Source organism: Hippocampus guttulatus, chromosome 9, assembly GCF_054856545.1.
Source record: "Hippocampus guttulatus isolate MCC_2025c chromosome 9, RoL_Hgut_1.0, whole genome shotgun sequence".
Taxonomy (NCBI): Eukaryota; Metazoa; Chordata; class Actinopteri; order Syngnathiformes; family Syngnathidae; genus Hippocampus; species Hippocampus guttulatus.
This window is the reverse complement of record NC_141269.1, coordinates 10924501-10944146: the sequence shown is the minus strand read 5'-3', so window position 1 is coordinate 10944146 and position 19646 is coordinate 10924501. Positions and strand designations below refer to the sequence as shown.

Here is a 19646-nt window from a genome sequence, read left to right as displayed (position 1 = left end):
AATGGGGACTATAAAGAGACTGTAACTCCATATATACGGTGCATCGGATTAGAGGGCGCATTGTCAGCTTTTGAGAAAATTGACTGGTTTTAGGTGCACCTTATAGTGCGGAAAATACGGTACATGGAAACAGCTAAATATGTGAACTTGCTGACAGGGTGGGCATTTTTTGGCTAATGTTATCGTTTAATTTGCATACTGTGAACCTTCATTTAACATGATTCAGTGCGCAAGCTGACTGTGTGCTATTTAATAAATATCGGTCAGATATCTGAAAGGTTTCCGTATCAATTGATATGTCACAATGACCGAGTTCAAAAGTGCGACTTTAAGAAGTGTTTTTGAACAAGTTTGAATGTGTGTTTAAAGCTAAAGGTTTATACATTCGAAAGGTAAACACCAAATTCTTTTTTAATGGTCTGTTTAGCAGATGTTTATTTACTATGGGCGTATCCGGAATGTATCACAGTGAAAAACGGGTGTTCACTACATATATGAAAAAATGGGGTGCTGGGTTAAGTTTTATTTATTACCACTACACTTGGTGATCTTGAAGCACTACAAGGTTTAGGACTCCTCATGCTGCACCCTTGTCTGCACGGTCTTACATATTCATGAAAAAAAAAAAGGTTGTGTAATTTCATTTCCATGCCAAAGTTCCATAATATTGGTCAATGTTTGTTTTTAACTTTTATTAATAACAATTGTTAACCTGTTTCTACACTTGTATGGGAGAAATAACTGTTGGGGCTTGATCATATGAGTCATATTAATCAATATTTGCAGATACAGTAAAGCAAAAGCAACACGCTTAAATGACTGCAGGGTTTCATAATATGAATATGGCGTTAAGAATTTAAAACAATATTCAATATTTGCAGATGTTCAGGTTTGTTGTAGCTAATTTTCGTTGATGTAACTCATGATTGTTTTAGGGGGGGGGGGGGGGGGGGGGGGGGGAGACATTGCATGATTGGCATGGTTTGTTGGCCGCAAAAAATTATGCTTACTCTTTAGCCAAAACAGCATGTGCCAAAGACACACTGGTACGTAAAAGGTATCCATAGAGCGTAAACACCGTGTACGGATTTGTGACACTATACCATATTGTGAAGTTGACTTGCAAGAACAAAATATTGCATGTGTACAGATATTTTACTGTCAGGTGTGAAAACCTTCCAACTCCCATGAAGCATGTAATTTATTGGAGCAAAGGCATACTGGATGTCAAGTGGGACCCGAGTGAACTCTGTGGACCTCGACTTGATGCAATTCTCTGTTGAGGGTCATAGTTACACAATAAATCTCTGAAGCTGCTTGTCAGGACAAATAGAGAGACCTATGTAAGAGAGCTGGACAAATAACCACCTCTGATCCCACCATGTTTAATAGGTACTTTGTTGCCCTGTGTCCTGTGCCACAACGTAATCTTGGCATTCTACAATTCTGTCCATCTCAACGAAGCTTTGTGTGCATTATTAGCAAATTAAGCTTTGTAGAAGCCTACATCATAAAACCTTTTGCTAACACAAATGCTGCTTCACATCTGTGCCTTTGTGATCATTGCCTTCTCAGTGCCATCATTCACATTATGAAATAATCCATTTTCACTGTACATGTCTCAGCGCTGGGGACTGCTCAGCCCACTGGCAGGACTGCTGTTTAGACTTCTCATCTAGGTTCTGTTTTTCTGTGATGGAACCAGCTGCACAGGAAATGACAACAGAGTGAGAAAATGAGGAATGAGCCACTCATTCTCATTGGACTATTGCTTGCTTTAGTCACATCAAACGGGGCCTATTCAGCCCAGATGGCTTCAATTCCTCTGTGTTTCCAATTGTTTCATCAACAAGTCTGAAAGTGATATTTGGCTGTGCCTTGTCCGACTATTGGGAAGCGGTTTCCGATCTAAAGGTTGGTCTCCCTCATAGAAATAATTTGAGTAGAATTCATACAACAACAAGTGATCTGGAGCCTATCCCAACTGAATTTGGGTGAGATGCGACTTTACACCTGCACGAGTCACCAGTCCAGGGCACAATCACAAGGCACATCCAGTATAGACAGACCGCTATCTATCACATTCACACCTATGTAGAATTAGAGTCCTCAATTAAACTAAGTTAAACTAAAACTAAACTAATTAAACCAGAGTACCAGGAGAACGCCAGTGAAAGCACTGGGAGAACATACAAACCCCACAAAGACAGGTAACCAGCCGAGATTGGAAACCAGAACCAAATATTTCGCAGTGCTGTCAAGTAGCACTTGCATGGATAACCAAAGATGTACAGACAGTACATACAGTAAAGTTTTTAATGCAAAAATATATATACAACCAGCAAGCCTAAATACTTTTAAAAGATAAGATATTGTAAACAGCACAAACCAAAATGTGTTTTTTTTTATGCCTACAGGAACCCACAAAATCGTTGGATCATCGGGTCAAAAGTATGGGAAAGACCCGGGTAGAGTGTTGTCGTGTGGGACGGCGTCTCCTTTACTGGTAAAAGAAGGCCGGTCCTCACTTAAGGTACCGTATTTTCACGACCATTCGGCGCACCGTATGGTTGGGTGCAGTCTCATTAATGGGTGCTATTTCTGTATTTTACACATAGACAAAACGCACTGTATTATTGGGCGCAATTTTAAAGTGGTAAAACATACGCCAGCTTAAACATACGGCATGCATGCGCGCACGCTAAAAACACGTTAGCTTGAAGCATACGGTAGCATGCCAAGACATACAGATACAAGCTAAAAACACGTTTTTAAAAAGGCAACGGAAGCAAAACTGAGTTCCGTTGTATTTTATTTAGCCATCGTACAATGTACTCACGTTTTTCGATCAATCATCACCCAGAAATCCATCAAAGTCCTCATCCTCTGTATCAGAATTGAACAATTGTGCAAGTACCGGTAATCCATCAAAAACGCCGTGTTCCCTCTCGTTGTCAGTCACTCTCGTTGCCATGTGGCTCCACAGAAATGATGCCGGCTTTGCCAAAAACTCGAACAACAGTGCAAGCAGACACGTTCGTCCAAGCAGTCACAATCCATTCGCAAATTGTGGCGTAACTCGCCCGGCGCTGCCTCTCACTCTTTGTAAAGTTGTGTTTGCCATCGATTATTCATTGTTCCCATGCTGTTCGCAACTTTACTTTGAACGCCCGGTTGATGCCGATGTCCAGCGGTTGGAGTTCTTTAGTCAAGCCTCCGGGAATAACGGCAAGCTCAGAGTTCATTTGCTTGACTTGGTTTTTCACCGCTGCTGTGAGATGGGCACGCATGCCAAAAGCATAACCGATGGCTTGAAGTTTGAACTGAGCTTCGTAGGCGTGTCTCTTTGTAGAATTTATTTTCGGGGGTTCTTAGAAACCAAAACCGAAGTTGTTTTGCAACAATGCACATAGCCACACTCTATACAAGTGTTGGTACCTGCTTGTGGCGTCCCTTTAGCGTCCACTTACACGCCCACCCTTCACTCATTGGCGGACTTCTTCCCCGCATGCCTGTCGTCACTCACGTCTGCCTTTTCTCTCTCTCTCTCTCTCTCTCTCTCCATATATGTATATATACATGCCCACCCTTCACTGATTGGCCAACTTCTTTGCCGCATGCATGTCCACAGTCACTTCCGCCTTTTCTCTATATAAACAGCGTGTCGGCTGTCAGTCAGGTTTTGGAACTCAGCGCATACACAAGACGCTCCACATCATAAGGCGTCCTGTCCATTTTGGAGAAAATTTAAGACATAACTCATTGAATACCACCCCTTTTCACTGGAGCAACCCCCTCAATCCCTCACATTTTACTGAATTTTGACTGATTTGCAAGGCCCACAGAATTTTCTGTTCTATGGCTATATATACATGCAACCTGTCAAAAGAAAGGCGGGACTCTCTTCTTTCAGCAGAAAAAAAAAGTTTGTTTCTAGCTTTTTCCGTTCGTTGGCAATCAGCATTAGAAAACTGCTAAGTTTGATGGAAAATGCCGATTTTCTGCAGAAATCCAGAGAAAATGCTTTTGTAAAAGCATGCATTTCAAGCATCATTTCAAGTTTTACACTATTTTTTGCTTTTGTGGCAGCTCAAATACCTCAATAATGTGTTCCTCCTACAAAAGAACATTACAAATAATGTTTTTGTCGCAAAATAATTTATTTGCACACAACAAAACTATTGAACTATGAACAAAAGTCCAGCTGTGGAGAAGATGGTTTTTGGCTTCCATCCAGTTTGTCACCACATCGATTCATCCCACCACGTCCAGATGCACGACCTATAAATTATAGAAACATAAAAAGTTGCAAATATATCTTGCTGCAAAGTGAGGTACAATAATTTTATTTACCTTTCTTTCCACCACCAAAGCGAGGAGTTGTCATCTTTTGGCTTCTGGTTGGACAATCTGTAATGTATAGAAGTATGTACAATTACCACACTTTTATTTTTCTATTTTTTTTTATTGTTGCTTTCCACTTACATTTCAACATCTCTCACACACACACATATACATGCTGGCACACTGCTATTTACACCATTCATTCCACGTTGCTCAGCATCCAATTTGAAATGAAATGGAATATGAATTTAACACTAGTGGTTTTAGCAGAGCTGAGCGGACCAAATGTGTCCTGTTTTTTTTGTTTGTTTGTTTTTTGAAAACCTATGGCGACATGCAAGTCAGCGCATTTACGGCGCATATTTTCATCCAGATCTACGAGACGCATCAACCGTACATAAATGATGAGTGTTACTGGCAACTTCATAGTACAGCGGGGAATGTAGCGGTACATAAAAGTGACTGAGGAGGCATAAGAAGTGATGAAGTTTTGAATGGGAACTTGCAAGCTAGTCAGCAGTTACCTCCTCGTTCCAGCGGCTCTGGCGAGGACTCTCAGCTGCTTTCCGTTCTGTCCGAAGGCACATATTCGTCCGACATCGGGATCCAAATCACTCTCCAATTCATCGTTTTCGTCGTCGTCTTTACGAGACGATTCCAATGAATCGCTGACGTGTGCCCGGCGTCGGCCATGCGAAGCAATGCAGCCTCTTTGCCCTCATCGCTGGAAGTCGCCGGGGAGACGATTTGTGGGCGACGTGGGGCATCGGGAGGCACAAAATGCTCTGCCAAGCGATGATCGCTGACGTGGAGCAAGTTCATCTTCATCAGATGAACTCGAAACTTGGCGTGAGCTATGCGGGCTGCGTGTAGCACGCCATGTTTGTGCAGGCCGACGTTCGTTTGACAGGTGCCGCTTTCGATTAGTGACCGAAGCGTCATTTTCTCTTCCACACAAACATCATCTCCTTTGTTGTTTTGTTTCCAGGACGCTTTATACCAAAAAAAAAATCATTTTTAGTTAGTTATTTCCTTTTCTCCATCGTTGCTAGTTGCTAATGTTCCAATCCACTATCCACATACGCCCCTCCTTCACTGTACGCCCTTTCTACTACTTCTGCGGCGTGATCCTGGTTGATTTTTGCACCACTGCCACCCGATGGCCATTTTTTTGCTATTTAACATTGCCGTCAAGCCTAATCCTGTGGTGAGAAGTTGCATCGGACTCTCTTGCACCCTCCCCCATGAAAACACGTGATTGACGTATTAATACGTCATGGGGAGGGAACGGCTATGCGCAAATTGACGTATTTATACGTCAAAGGGTGTAAATGAGTTAATGGCGCCTTATAGTCGTGAAAATACGGTAATCTCAATGCAAAGAGATATCCGGAAGACATGCCACAACCAGTGGCAATCCCATAACTCAACGGTCTGAGATTGAACGCTATCTCGACATGAGCGTGTTTTATCAGTGACTACCTCCTGCATTTGGGAGAAGAGAGGATGGAATGGCCTGCCAGCAGTCCTGACCTCAACCTCATTGAAGACTTGTGGGATCACCTTTGGCATGCTTTTCATTACACTGCCACATTGGCTTACTTGCGTGGCATAATTCAGGCATTTCAATCTATATTTAGACCTGACTGATATAGTATGACACAACATTACAAAGTAATGTTGGACTGAATCTGATAAAACGCTGCACTTAAAAATTCAGTAAAAGGGAAACCAAAACAAATTTGTCCACAGAAATTGAACTCTGAGCAACCTTAACAAAATTAATTGATCTCGACTGTTAGCAAAGAAACCTGATCACAGTGACTTTGGAACCCTGAGTGCAAACCTGCATGAAACCGAAAATGTTTAGTTCTTCTGTCAAAGGCCATATTCGGTAATGGTATTGTTTCAGTGCTCATTCTGGAGCCAGTTCCCCAAAGTTTTGCTTTTATTTTTTTTTCTGAAGGTGACAAAGAGAAATCAAGGTGAATATGCTGGTGCTGATGCGGCTTTACAGCTGTGCCGTACTTTAGAGTCAATGAGTGAGTGTGAATTGACTGAAGAATTGAGTGCCATCACTTCCACAATAAAAAAATACAAATAATTTATATATTTATTATTCCTGAGTTTTGGTGGAAATTGTTGGTTCAAATTAAGATTCATAATACGGTATAAAGCGTCATGCTTGGAGTTATAGAAAAAAGATGGGGGAATAAAAATATTTAGAGCTGATTGATGACAGTGCAATGCAGGGGACATGATAGCTAGCGTCTGTCATGTATGTCTGGCCTTAATACATTACTAAAAAAGTGCTTGGTATCTCATTGAATCATCACTTGGACTTAATATGGACTTAATGTTTTACGGCATGTAGGTGCATGCATGAATGACATTGCAAAGTGTAGAAGCACCCATTAGTACCAACACTAAACACCAGTTTGAAATAGTTCTTATCTTAAAATCGACTGCTGCACAAGACACAACTTGGAGCCCAATCTCTTTGCTCCCTCCGCAATCCTCTTGGTAACAGTTGGCTGCCAGACAAAACACACTGCCGAGAGATTTGTGGCAAAATTCGCTGAAACTGAGGTGGTGGGCAGATATCAGAACCATGTTCTGTGTTTTCTGAAGTGTTTCTGAGCCCATGTGGCAATACCCTTTCCACAATGATGCCGGTTTTTAACTCAACATCACCTGAAGAATCGCAGGTCACACGCATTCCATGTTGGTTTTCAGCCTTGCCGCTCGGATGCAAGGGATCTCTTCGGATTCTTTAAATCTTTTGATGGCATTATGGATTGTTGATGATGAAATCCACAAATTATTTGCAATTGTGCATTGAGATCCACGGTTCTTAAAGTGTGGAACTATCTGCTTACGCGGTTCATCACTAAGTGATAAACCTCACCGCGTCCTTGCTTGTGAATAACTAAGCCTTTCCGAGATGCTCCTTTTATACTCAATCATGAAACTCACCTGTTTCCAATCAACCTGTTTACCAGTAGAATGTTCCAAACAGCTTTTTGGGAATATGTTGCAGGCATCAAATTTTAAAGGAGGGAATATTTGCAAAAAAACAAACTAACAAAAAATAATATCCATCAGTTTTGAACATTAATTGCTGTTTGAACATTCCCAACTTTATTGAATTGGGGTTCTTCACGGAGCCACTGCTGACCCACCCCCGCTCATCTACATACGGCTTTGTGTTACCAAGACAACCAGGAAAGCAGCTGTTCTGAGCACTGAACTTTATTTGGACTTTTACATTTAATTAGTTTGCCTTTTTATGGGCATGGATGCAATGCCCATAAAAAGGCAAACTAATTTTATTTTAACTTGTGGAGGCGGTATATTTGATTACATGTCAAGTCATGGGATGATCAGTGCATGTGGCGGCGGTGGTGGACACATCGCTAAACAGAAGTAACAACACCAGCAAACTGTCGGGGCATATGATTCAAATCTGTAAAGAAAAATACATCTGAAATGCTTGTGTGTTTGAGGCTTTTGGACTAGGACATACCGCAACAACCAGAAATAGGAAGGAGCCTCCTCACTACTAGAACATTGAATTACCAACTTCGAAAGGCATTAATGAAAGCTTGGATTTATCACCCCATGTCACACTAGGAGGGCCGAGTGGGAGGAAGCAAGTGAAAAATCCCACACTTTTCACAAAAGTGCGATATGACGAGGAGAACACGGGCAATAGGCGATCTCTTATCAATGGGGCCCAGTGGCAAAAGCCCAGCCCCCACCTACAAACTACAAACACATGTAACACCCTCCAACACACACACACTCACACATGCACACAAACACACACAACATTCACTGGCTAAGCATGCTGACACTTGAGAGGGCGGCACCTCTCTTGTGCACACAGAAAGCCATCTCGGGCCCATTCACATCTTCCCATTCTATTCTTCTCTGTCGTAAAAAGGGGTCCCGTGAAAGGAGGGAAGACGGCCCTCTGCTATTTCATTTAACGTGCGAGACTCTCCAAGCAGCCACAATGGAATGTTCACCCTCTCTTTATTTATTTCATGACTGAATCTCAAGCTTTGGCGCATGCAGCAACAAGACAAAATGGCAATCTTAAAAATCATGCAAGCAGGTCATAGTTCCCTGGCACTGGCAGCTCTGGGAAACATCACAACTGCACAGTCCGTAAGATTGCAGGGCAGTGAGATAACAGCGATGTCGATGGAGAACACTGTGTTCATTATGTCTGTCACACAAACCAGGCTACAGTTGTGAGGAAAAATGGTGCAACCAACCTGCTGCTTAAAAGCCAACTTGCTTCTCGGTGCCTCAGAATCTTCCTCTAGTAGCAGAGTAGAAGGATGTGATCCACCTGCACTGCAGTAAGTCCGGTGCCAGCACTGCTGCTCACTCTCTGTCTCTCTTTCAAGCACGCCTCTCTCATTCTAGCCCAACACTGTCAAAGTCGCCTTCCGGTCCAGCTGCCCGCCTTTCACGCTCCTCCCCTTTCTTACTCACTCACTCAGTCCCTCTCTAGACCCGGTGCTCTTCTATCCTCCCCCTACAGCAGAAACAATCTGCTTCTCCGAGTTCTATGCTGAGCAAAGACAGATCTTATCTGCTGCAAAGAGCGAGCCAGCATGGTGTGAATTTATTGCGTGATTATTATCGTGCAACGTGTGTGTGTGTGTGTGTGTGTGTGTGTGTGTGTGTGTGTGTGTATATCGCAATGATGGGTCCTTGTTTTTCAATTAATCCTTTGTCAGGACTGCAAGTTGTAATTTTCCAGGAAATCTGTTGTGGCATGTCTCTAATTGTGAAATATTTCATCAAAATAACATGAGCTGAGGCTGCAAAAATTCTCCGTCTTTGGTTCTTCAAATATAAACAAATGGGGGATGGCTCAAGTATCATTATGGCAGTTCTTTTTGCCAAGCAAACAGTCGATGCGCAACTCAGCGAAGCGTTTGACTGCATCTATCCAAGTGCAGCCCGCGCACTCTGATATCTTTCATGTGCATCATTTCATTTTCAAGAAGCTAACGTGTGCAATACGCAGCAGGCCACTTCTTTGTAAACGGTGACTAGAGTCTCCCTGAAGAAGCACATACCTGTCCCAAAATAAACCTGCCCCTCTGAGAAACCATAGCAGTAGCTGGATGCCTGGTCTAACATTAGAACGTTTGCGAGAAAATGTGCAGAAGGTCAAAGCCATCTCTGTGGGTTCAAAAATGGATGTGCATCTAGATTATTTACGACCACCTAGCTCTTTTCTGCATGCCTCCTTTAAGGAGAGGAAGACTGAACATAGTGAGTGAATTCTTAATTTTTTTTGTATTTTGTAATGATGTTCTTTGATCGGAACAGCAACTGCCGACTTGATTTTGACAAAATAAACCTGAAGCAAAGTCACTGCAACTGCAATCGTGAATAGTGAAGTCTTGCATGATCACTGCACTACCAATATTACTGAGCAACAACAAATGCACGCACTGTGTTAAAACATAGTGTATACGGCAAATAACGTGTTTTGCTATGTAATATTTTACATTTAAAATTTGATAGTTTGTTGTGAATTCTACATAAAAGGTTATTATTATTCGGTATACATTATAATTATGATAGAATGGAATGAAAACCCAAGATAATGTTTTGACCTCAATAAGGGAGAGTGGTATTGAAGGAGTTTCAGAAAGATCAACCTGACAGACACTTTTCAGATTGCTTTTCAGCGTAGACGCGAAAAAATAATCAATTCGTCGATCATTAAGAATGTGGTGGACTGCGTGAAATTAACACCTGATTGTGTTTTGATTGAGGCAAACTTTCTGTGCAAACAATATGCGGTGCTACTAATTCACTCTCAACTGGTCTGCGGTCCAAATAACAAGAGCACAAATTGCAAGTTGAGCTGCAGCCATGGAGACCATTCCTTTATTCTTCTTCTAAAAAAAAAAAAAAAAAAGATGGATTGCAATTAGATAGTTCAGAACATTCAGAGAGCTGTTCTTCCGTCATTTAAAAATAAAATCCCTTCACCGCAGGCCAGCTGTGATATTGCACAGTTCGCCCATTGGCCGGGATTTTGTAATCGTTAATAATAATAATAATTAGAAGAAGAAGACAAATTTTTTAATCAACAGATGGCCATTTTATTTATTATTTTGATGAAATGAAAAAATCAGTTTACTCTCCTAATTATTCTGATTTATTCTTCTGGAATATACTGTACACGTGTTTGCTTGATGATCCCGAGGCCATTTTAGTGGCCAAATGGGCATACTCTTCCCCTGTGTGTCTTAGAGTGAGAGGTTGGGGGTGGGGGCGGGGGCGCGGTGGTGAGGGGTTGGGTTTCGTCTCTTTAATTCCCATGTTGACTGTAACCTCAAGTGACGGAGGCAAACCTGGTGCTTTGTGTAATGAGCCCATGTCTGGCACAAGGTCAGGGGGAGCTCATTAGGGCCTAAATGCACACACCGTGACACGGACTTTAATCAAATTACCACCATGTGATAGCACTTTTTAGCTAAAAATAACTTCAGTCTTCATGTTAGAAGACCACAACATAATCCCCAGTGTGTTACTGCAAAGAATACACTCTCACCTTTGCATGCAGTACTATAATATCCAGTATCGAGAAAAAAAAGTGGCATATTTTGTCATGTCGTGTCTACGTGTGTGAAACCTATGCTAGCAGCTGCTTCCATAAAAATGTTATTTTATATGTTCTTTTTATGTTCAATTGAGTTTGCTTCTCCCCAGAGTCTTGTATTTGGTCTCTGAATCCGGTGCGTGCTTGGGTTGCGGCAGGCCGCCTGCAATTTGAGCGATCACGTCTGCCTGACAGCAGAGGAGACTGCGGGACAGACACACAGACCACTGCCAAGTACAGTATTGTTGCTTATCCACTCCACTTCAGAGCATGTTTCCATTGCAGACTACCAGAGGACTGAATGCATCTGTCATGATTATTGTATTGCACAATTTGTCCAGCACAGGTCATTTTTGCAGGTATAACATTCCTTCTTCTGAATATTTCTTGGGATCTTTTCTTTTTTGTGTCTTTTTCTTATGTATATGATATTGTCAATTGGACGACATGTTACAGTTGGCGAAGTTGTAATCGAGCAATTTGTACACTAGGTCGTAGCAAGTAGTCAGGTTGGGCGCAATTGCGGTAACTGTGTGCAAGGGACCTTGCAGAATGCACCTGGATGAGTACATGGGCATCTGGGAAATTCTTAAGTAACAACAACTGTAAAAGGAGACTGTGTAGGAATGATGCAAAATTCATTTCAAGCGCAGGAGGAAAAAGTTTCTGATATGCCGAATGAAAATAATCAAACACTAAAGGAAAACACATCGCAAATCAACCAATTTGAAAAAAAAAAGTACTACATGTAGTTTTTACACATTAAAAAAATGCAGTGTGAATGCTTTCTTGACCAATGTCAGGTCACATAACTTCAAAAAGCCGAGTTGCTGCTCTCCTGCTGCCTCGTCCTCCTTTGTCATGTTTCTATTTACGACACGAGGAGGCACTAATGGATCATCCAACTGAGAAGCGCGGGACTGTGCACCCGCTTGCCCAATTGCGTGCGTGAATGTGAAAGTTTATTTTACAGTTTGTGTATTGCGACACAAATCTCCTGGCCTTTCACCACAGAAAGTTTTGTTTGCGTTTTCTTTGTGCTACATAACCCTATAATCATTCATGTCAAAAGTGACAGCATGAGAGTTATTATAAGAAACACAGTGGCACACCTGTGTCCGAAAAAGACTTATGGGTGTGTGTGTGTTTTGTACATTTTAGGTGAATCAGGAGTTGCCACAATATGCTTTCATGCGTTTGTTTGGATTTGTGGTACAGTGTGGCTGCATTCAACCAAATGCCACTCACTGGGGTGCGGCTGAGAACCCTAACACACTCTCAACCACAATAGCATCACACACACACACACACACACACACGTGGACAAGTGTGGACCTGCCAATATGAAGTAAAGCTTTTTGAGTGAGGTACACTGTATGTCTTTCGACCATATGACAAGACATTCAAATATAATGACAAAGTCGTTCAAATGCACTGGTAAAGTTGTTTGAACATATTTGGTAAAGTTGTTTGAATACATTGTTAAAACACTGGCTAAAAATGTTTTATTTCTCATAATGCCATGGAGTACTGACTTTAAGCACATGTCCATGTTAATACTCGGTGGCATTACAGGGAAAAATGCGATGCTTTTACCATTTAGCCGAGCGAGGTAATCAAAATCAATTTGACTATCATCACTTTAGTGTGGACAAAAGATTATTAATCCAAAATCATTCAACCCCGACATCATCGACAGTCAAATAGAGTGCATGCACACAAATGAAATAGTCCTCCTCAGGCCAAGGCTGTGGCTGGTGCCTCATCAAGTGACCAGATGTTATTTATCAGGGAAACACCCACTCTGATAATAAACACAATCATTTTCACAACCAATCAGTGGCTGTTAAACCACAGGACGATCTAAGCCATGTGAAACTATTAACAACACATGCTTGGGGGATCATCACAAGAAAATAGTTCTGAGGTCAACAATAATGCCATACCTGATGTTCACGTGAATTGTAGTCAATAATAAAATTGAGTTCGGCAATCACAAATACCTACAGTAAATTGGTCGACCGAGTGACAAAAGTATACATATAGTACTGGATGTCATGGACGCTTTATGGATAAATCAGACAGTATTATGAACTATCCATCCATCCATTTTCTAATCTGCTTATCCTCATGAGGGGGCATGCTGGAGCCTATCCCGGCTGTCTTCGGGCATGAGGAGGGATACACCTTCAACTGGTTGCCAGCCAATCACAGGGCACACACAGATGAACAACCATTCACCCTCACAAACACACCGAAGGACAATTTAGAGTGTTGCATTAACCTGCAATACATGTAATAATAAAACAAAAATGTGCGCCGAATCGTTCAGGGTAAAAGGCTTGCATGCGGATAGACATTTGGGATCATCAAAATATGAAAAGACTTCAAATGCCTTTGATGGTGAGGCTGGTGAGCGGAGGAAAAGCTCATCTGACAAAACGAGAAGCGGAGGAGGGCGAGAAGGAAAGAAAAGATGACTAACACTCACAGATGGGGAAACAGAGATGAGCAGGGGATGAAAATGTGGAAAAAACAACAGGAGGGGCTGGGTGACTTGATTCAGCAGTTATGTGGCTATTGTGTCATATTAAAAGTTCTACAATATTTTAACAAATTTATTACTAGTAACCGCACTTGTTTTTCCTGACACCCTGCCCACCTTCACCTTTTTTTAACGAACCTTGCGGCTGATGTCAAATGTCATTTTTAGTTGAAAAATGGATGGTGGGCCACAAATGGCCCCGGGCCATAGTTTAGACACCAGTGGATTATACTGCCGATTTTTCACATTGAAAATTGCTTTGACATTTTAGTTTAATATATATATATATATATATATATATATATATAAGTGCCAGTGCTATTGAAAATGTATAATTTTGCATGTCTGTATGTAGACCAGGAATTAAAGACAATCGTCCTCTGATGGAGAAAAATGCCAATCCAGTAATCGTTGAAAGATATGAAAAAGAAAACGAAAGTATTATGTAACACATGATGAGGAATGTTCGCGTCCTTAACTGACCTTGCAAGCCTTGGACTTTGGAGCGCAGCCAAACCAGGACTGGAAGAGCAAGTTGCATGGAAGAGCACGTTTGAAAGGAGAAACGGGTATTTCATTCCTTCACTTCATCATGGCCTTTATCTCAGCATGTCTCTCTCTACCTTCAGCAGTGAAATAAAGTCAGACAGTTGCAGAGAAAAACAACCGACCAGGGGAACTGACAGCGCTAGAGTATAGTTGACACTGTTCCCGTGTGGCCGTTATGGTGCAACATAATGCTCAAAACAGAGCTGCTCTGATGATGCAATCAAAAAGGGTTCTAACAGGTTGCGCAGAGGTTGAAATGAGGGTGTGGTGATACAGAAATCTCTTAGAAGCCTTATTGAACTTGCCCATGGAACATAACTAGATCTTTCAGTAAAAGAAATCGGTTGCAAAGGGGGCGGCCTGGTTATCCAGTGGTTCAGAGGTACCGGATTCAATTCCAGCTCCGGCCTCCCTGTGTGGAGTTTGCAATGTTCTCCTGTGTGGGTTTTCTCCGGTTTCCTCCCACATTCCAAAAACATACATGGCATTCTGATTGAACACTCCAAATTGTCCCTAGGTGTGAGTGTGAGCGCGGATGGTTGTTCGTCTTTGTGTGCCCTGCGATTGGCTGGCGCCGACTGCCCAAAGACAGCTGGGATAGGCTGTCTTTGGGCAGTAGTGAAATGTGGTCCCTGTCCAAAGTGCAAAAATAATGTGTCAGAGATTTTCTCGGACAAAGTTAAAGAAATGACTCGGCACACAGGAAAATTGTCTTCAATATCGGCGGAAGCGGATCTCTGAGAGCGAACGACGGTTAGTTGCTCCGCGATCACACTCGAGCTCCCTTCCCGCCAATTCAGACTTTTATTGTAAAACACTGGGAAAACACTGCCCCCGATATTTGCATACCGCACCCCCGGTCCGGCCCCTCGGTAGTGATTGGTTACCTGTTTTAAACATTGAACCACCAGTACGTTGGCGCCTTTTCTGTCTGGTCTACATTGAATTAACATGTTGCAGACTTTGCGGATGGTCAATGTCGCCTGGGCGCGACGGATGTTCTCAACTCGTCTTTTGTTGTTCAACCGCTGTTCCCGAATTATTCATTCCCCTTTTGTGACCGAGTTTCGCCCTCTCCCCCGTGATCGCCCACCTGCATTGACGTGCTAATTGTGGACTTCAACAGCCCTCCGGCCAGGTAGCCGGCGCCTTTATGCACAGGCATTTGGGGGTGCTGGATACGCACCCAAACGTTTCGATGTACCCAAATTAAAATGAAACTTTAAACATGATACAATTTTGCTCATAGATTCCTCTAACATAATGCCACCCCCATTCCACTTCTGTTACATTTATTTCTTCACTTAGATCACTCTAAATCATCGGAAGGTGTGACTGTGATTGTGATTGGACATAGTTTGTCTACATTTTCCCTGCGATTGGTCGGCAGCCAGTTCAGATTGTACCCCGCCTATTGCCCACTATGTGATGTCGACACACTGATAGATAGCGCACTCCATTTGCCATTTTAATCGCATTGGATTTTTCATCTGTTGGGGCTTTTTGCGGTGGGGCTGGTGAAATTTACCAATGGAAGCATGGTTAAAATAACATGACGAAGTAATAGACTGATGATTACAGTGATTCGGCACAGATGGGTTACCAAGCCGCTGACGGATGACATACTATACATACTGCCAACAACATACTGTTGTTGGCAGTATGTTTAGAGTGATTATCCCTTCACAATGTGTAACACTTATGTAGGAAATGCCTGCAAAGACAAAAGGTCGACACACCTCATGATTCTTAGCAGCTTACTAATCAACCCTTTTATTAAGGTTGCACATTCCATTTGCATTTGTACACGCCCATGCCATAAAATTGTCGATGTCATTTTTGGGCACATGTGAGATATTCTTTGGATCTTGAGCATTTCCTTTTGTTCTTCATACTTTTCAGTTCTCATAATTGCTACAAGTTAACCTTTGCTACATCTGTCAAAACAATCTATACAGAACATGGGTAGCTTTTACTGTCTTGGTTCCAGTGGTTTGCAATTAGTTTAGTCTAGACTGACATTTGCACTTAGGTTGCGTTGCCACCTGTTTCTTTCCTTGAGCATGACAAAGATTCTGCCCTCTACTTTAAAATATGGCAAGAGCAACGTACAACTTTTGGAAGGAAAATACATTGGTTAGTCCTCAATGGCCAAGACAAGCCAGTTGGGTGAAACTCCTAAAAGCTTCGAGAAATTCTGGTTGCACTTTCTAAATTTCAACAGCATGAGGGTATTACTATACATAGAGGCAAAAAAAAGCAAAACTGTTAAAATACTTCTGGGCCTAAAGGTTGAGTGTGTATGGGGAGAAACCATGTGAACCTTAGCATATCTGCTGTTGGTCACAGTGGTGAGTGGTTTTCACTCCAAAGAGCCCATTTTACTGTCGTGGTTTAAATGAGGAGGGGCGGATGACCCATGGGACTCTATCTGCCCTTGATACCCATCTATGCCATGTGCACAAACACCAACTGTGTCAACACCAGGAAGAGCTGGTTAACTGTCTGAGAACATAAGAGCTATTGATAGAATGTGTGACGTGTTATTTTGGAGGGTGTTGTGCCTGCATTCCTCTCTAATGATAATAGGCACCTAGCAATTAAGGATTGTGCTCAAACAATGGCCTAATTCTTAAATTAGTTTCAAAGCAATGTTTGGCAACAAATTGTGCAACCACAATCAATGTTGTGTCAAAGTCAACAACTGAATTTCGGGTTTGTTGCGGTGAAAGATATGAAACAGCCGCAATAATTGAAGGTGTAGCTAAAATGTGAAAATCCCCAAATACCACCGACGCTGTGCAGACTCAATTGCCAATTCTGTCTTAACAATTATTTGGTGCGGGAGCTCCAGCGATGCTAAATTTAACCGAGATATCTTATGGCAGGCGGCCTGGTGTACCAGTGGTTAGCACGTCGACCTCACAGTGCAGAGGTACCAGGTTCAATTCCAGTTCCGGCCTCCTTGTGTGGAGTTTACATGTTCTCCCCAGGCCTGCGTGGGTTTTCTCCGGGTACTCCGGTTTCCTCCCACATTCCAAAAACATGCATGGCAGGCTGATTGAACACTCGAAATTGTCCCTAGGTGTGAGTGTGAGCGCGGACAGTTGTTCGTCTCTGTGTGCCCTGCGATTGGCTGACAACCGGTTCAGGGTGTCCCCCGCCTACTGCTCAAAGACAGCTGGGATAGGCTCCAGCACGCCCCGCGACCCTTGTGAGGATAAGCGGATCAGAAAATGAATGAATGAATATCTTATGTTTTGTTTCGCCCCCAACTTTCAACAATTTCTCAAGTTTGAGAAAGTGTGTGAAGATGTGAATCCTGCCATAAGATGGCCACTGCATTTGTTCACATATATCGCGGCAGCTAGTACAGTTATATAATGCACACTGCTGGCCAATGTGGTAGCCTCTGTGATGTGTTGGATGTGACTGTCCAGCCCCGTAAGCATTGGCATCAATGTTGCCGGCTATCCTGTGATTTCATTCACAGTGTTACACAACGAACTAACGAAATGAATTCGACACAGTGAGAATGGATTGAGGAGACGTGAGAGACCTGCTGTGCCAGGTCTGTTTTTCTTGGTTTTGTTTTTGTATCATGAAGTTTACGATTAGGAATTGAAAAGTTACCGTTGAGGGTGTTTCCTGTTCAGTGTGTTTGATTTGTGTTGGATAACAAAAACAAGGGGGTGGAATGAGGTGCAACGGAATGAATATCACGTTCTCATCACCAAGCAGGCATGTTCCAATCTGTCCATGTTCACATCAGGCACAAACAGGCAGCTTTAAGAGTGTTTTCACATTCGTTCCAGCAAATCAAAAATATCGGGGCACCATTACTCATAACAAGCTGTACGCAGAAGGAATTGATGTGTCACAAATGACTCTAGTGGCTGGCAAGACAAGCAGTATGTAAGCCTGTGCATCCAAAAGTTATGAAAATTAAATTAAGACCAACTATGAACTGTATGTCTTTTTAAAAGCTCAAATGACAGGCCATTAGATTGCTTTGGATACTGTTATCAACATTTCTATCGTAAAGTAATTGCTCAATTGATAGTTAAAACTTTCAGGACTTGGTTGAATGCAAGAAAAATATGCAATAGCATGTACCGAACATTGACACTCCCATTGTCACATAAAGTCAAGACAAATTGTCTGAATATAGGTGTAAAGTTGTTTACTCAAGGCCACTAACGAATTACAAGCCCAGCGTCTGACAGTAGGTGCTCTTTAGGTTTTCTGTTGACCGTACCTTTATGATCACTCCTCCTATTATCATATCCTGGAGGCCATGAAACCAAACAGAGCACCAGGTCGAGAGTGATGCCATAATCCATAGGATTCAACAATTTACTTCTATTGTACACAAGATGACATCGCACATCTGAAAAGTCTCCAACAATTACTCTTCAAATACCAAATTGTGTCTTTTAGGCCCAGAAAGGATACCGAAAAATGGTTTTCGAGGATATCACATGGCCATGATCTCTGTGCGATGTTTGTGTAACCTCCAACCCAACGCATATCAGTTGAAGAATAGAACAAAAGATGGGTCCGATGCAGTTATTTCCTATGCCGAGATAAAGGAAATACAGCCCCTCCATCCTGTGACACACGTCCAACTGTGTATCTCTGCATGCCTCCATCCAGACACATCCTCTGTGGAAACTCGGTGTAGATGTTTGTGTGTGTTGTACAGCTGTGGTTAAACGTTTACATACATATTCGGATTTCAGGTAAAGTTAAGAAAAACACAAAAGGCACCGATTTGCAGTTGAACTTAATTTGACTTTAATTTCAACTTTATGTTTCAGTACGTTTTGAACAACTTGCTGTTGTCAAAGAAGAAGCTGAAAGGCATACCGTAATTCATAACAGGTGTTTGATCAAGTCCGTTCATTTATGTCTTTCTGTGACTCCTCCAGTCTCTTTGTATCCCCGTCTAATTTTCATTTTTCACAAATGAAGGGTTCAGTTAACGTACATATGAACTGGTTGGGTTGGGTACCTCTAACAAGGTTAAGAACCACTGATCTGAATCCTTAATAAAACTCATGCACGTAAAAAAACAACAACCAAAAAACGATTCCACCCATGACAAAAACATGGCTCAAATAAATTAATAAAATCATCAAATGAAGATGACATTGTTGTCTATGATGATTAAATGTAAACTCCTGACTGCTACTGTATTTTCAGTATGCGCGCGCTTACAAGTCTGTTTTCTGGGTGCTGTTGAGATGAAATAAATTGAAATGAACTTGAATTGACTTTGTGACTTTGTGCCTGTCCACATCTGTCAAACTGGTGGGATCTTTCCTCTCAAGTCATTTTGCCATCACTTGAACCGGACATAACGCAACATTGCTTCTTGAGTAACCATCACTACACAACACTGGGCGTTGACAATCAGTTTTAACAAAAGTGTCATCTTTTCTGACCAGTTTTTTGTGTGGTCACCAACACAATTGTGATTTTATTTTGGAATGTGGGAGGAAGCTGGAGTACCTGGAGAAAACCTATGAAAGCTTAGCACGGGAAGACTGAAACTCAGCATTGCGA

The 19646-nt window shown here is 42.1% G+C and overlaps 1 protein-coding gene across 3 annotated transcripts in view; it reads right to left on the bottom strand.

The window, feature by feature from the left end:
- Positions 1–14313, bottom strand: part of add3a (adducin 3 (gamma) a) — a 62136-nt gene extending 47823 nt beyond the window's left edge. The window contains exon 1 of one of the 3 annotated variants that reach the window (XM_086119492.1): positions 14013–14313. The gene's annotated coding sequence lies outside the window, so the exon portion shown is untranslated. Of the gene's footprint in view, positions 1–8627; positions 8823–14012 lie in introns of those variants that run through there. The other 2 variants (XM_086119493.1, XM_086119490.1) reach the window with 2 other exon arrangements.
- Positions 14314–19646: the final 5333 nt, after the last annotated feature.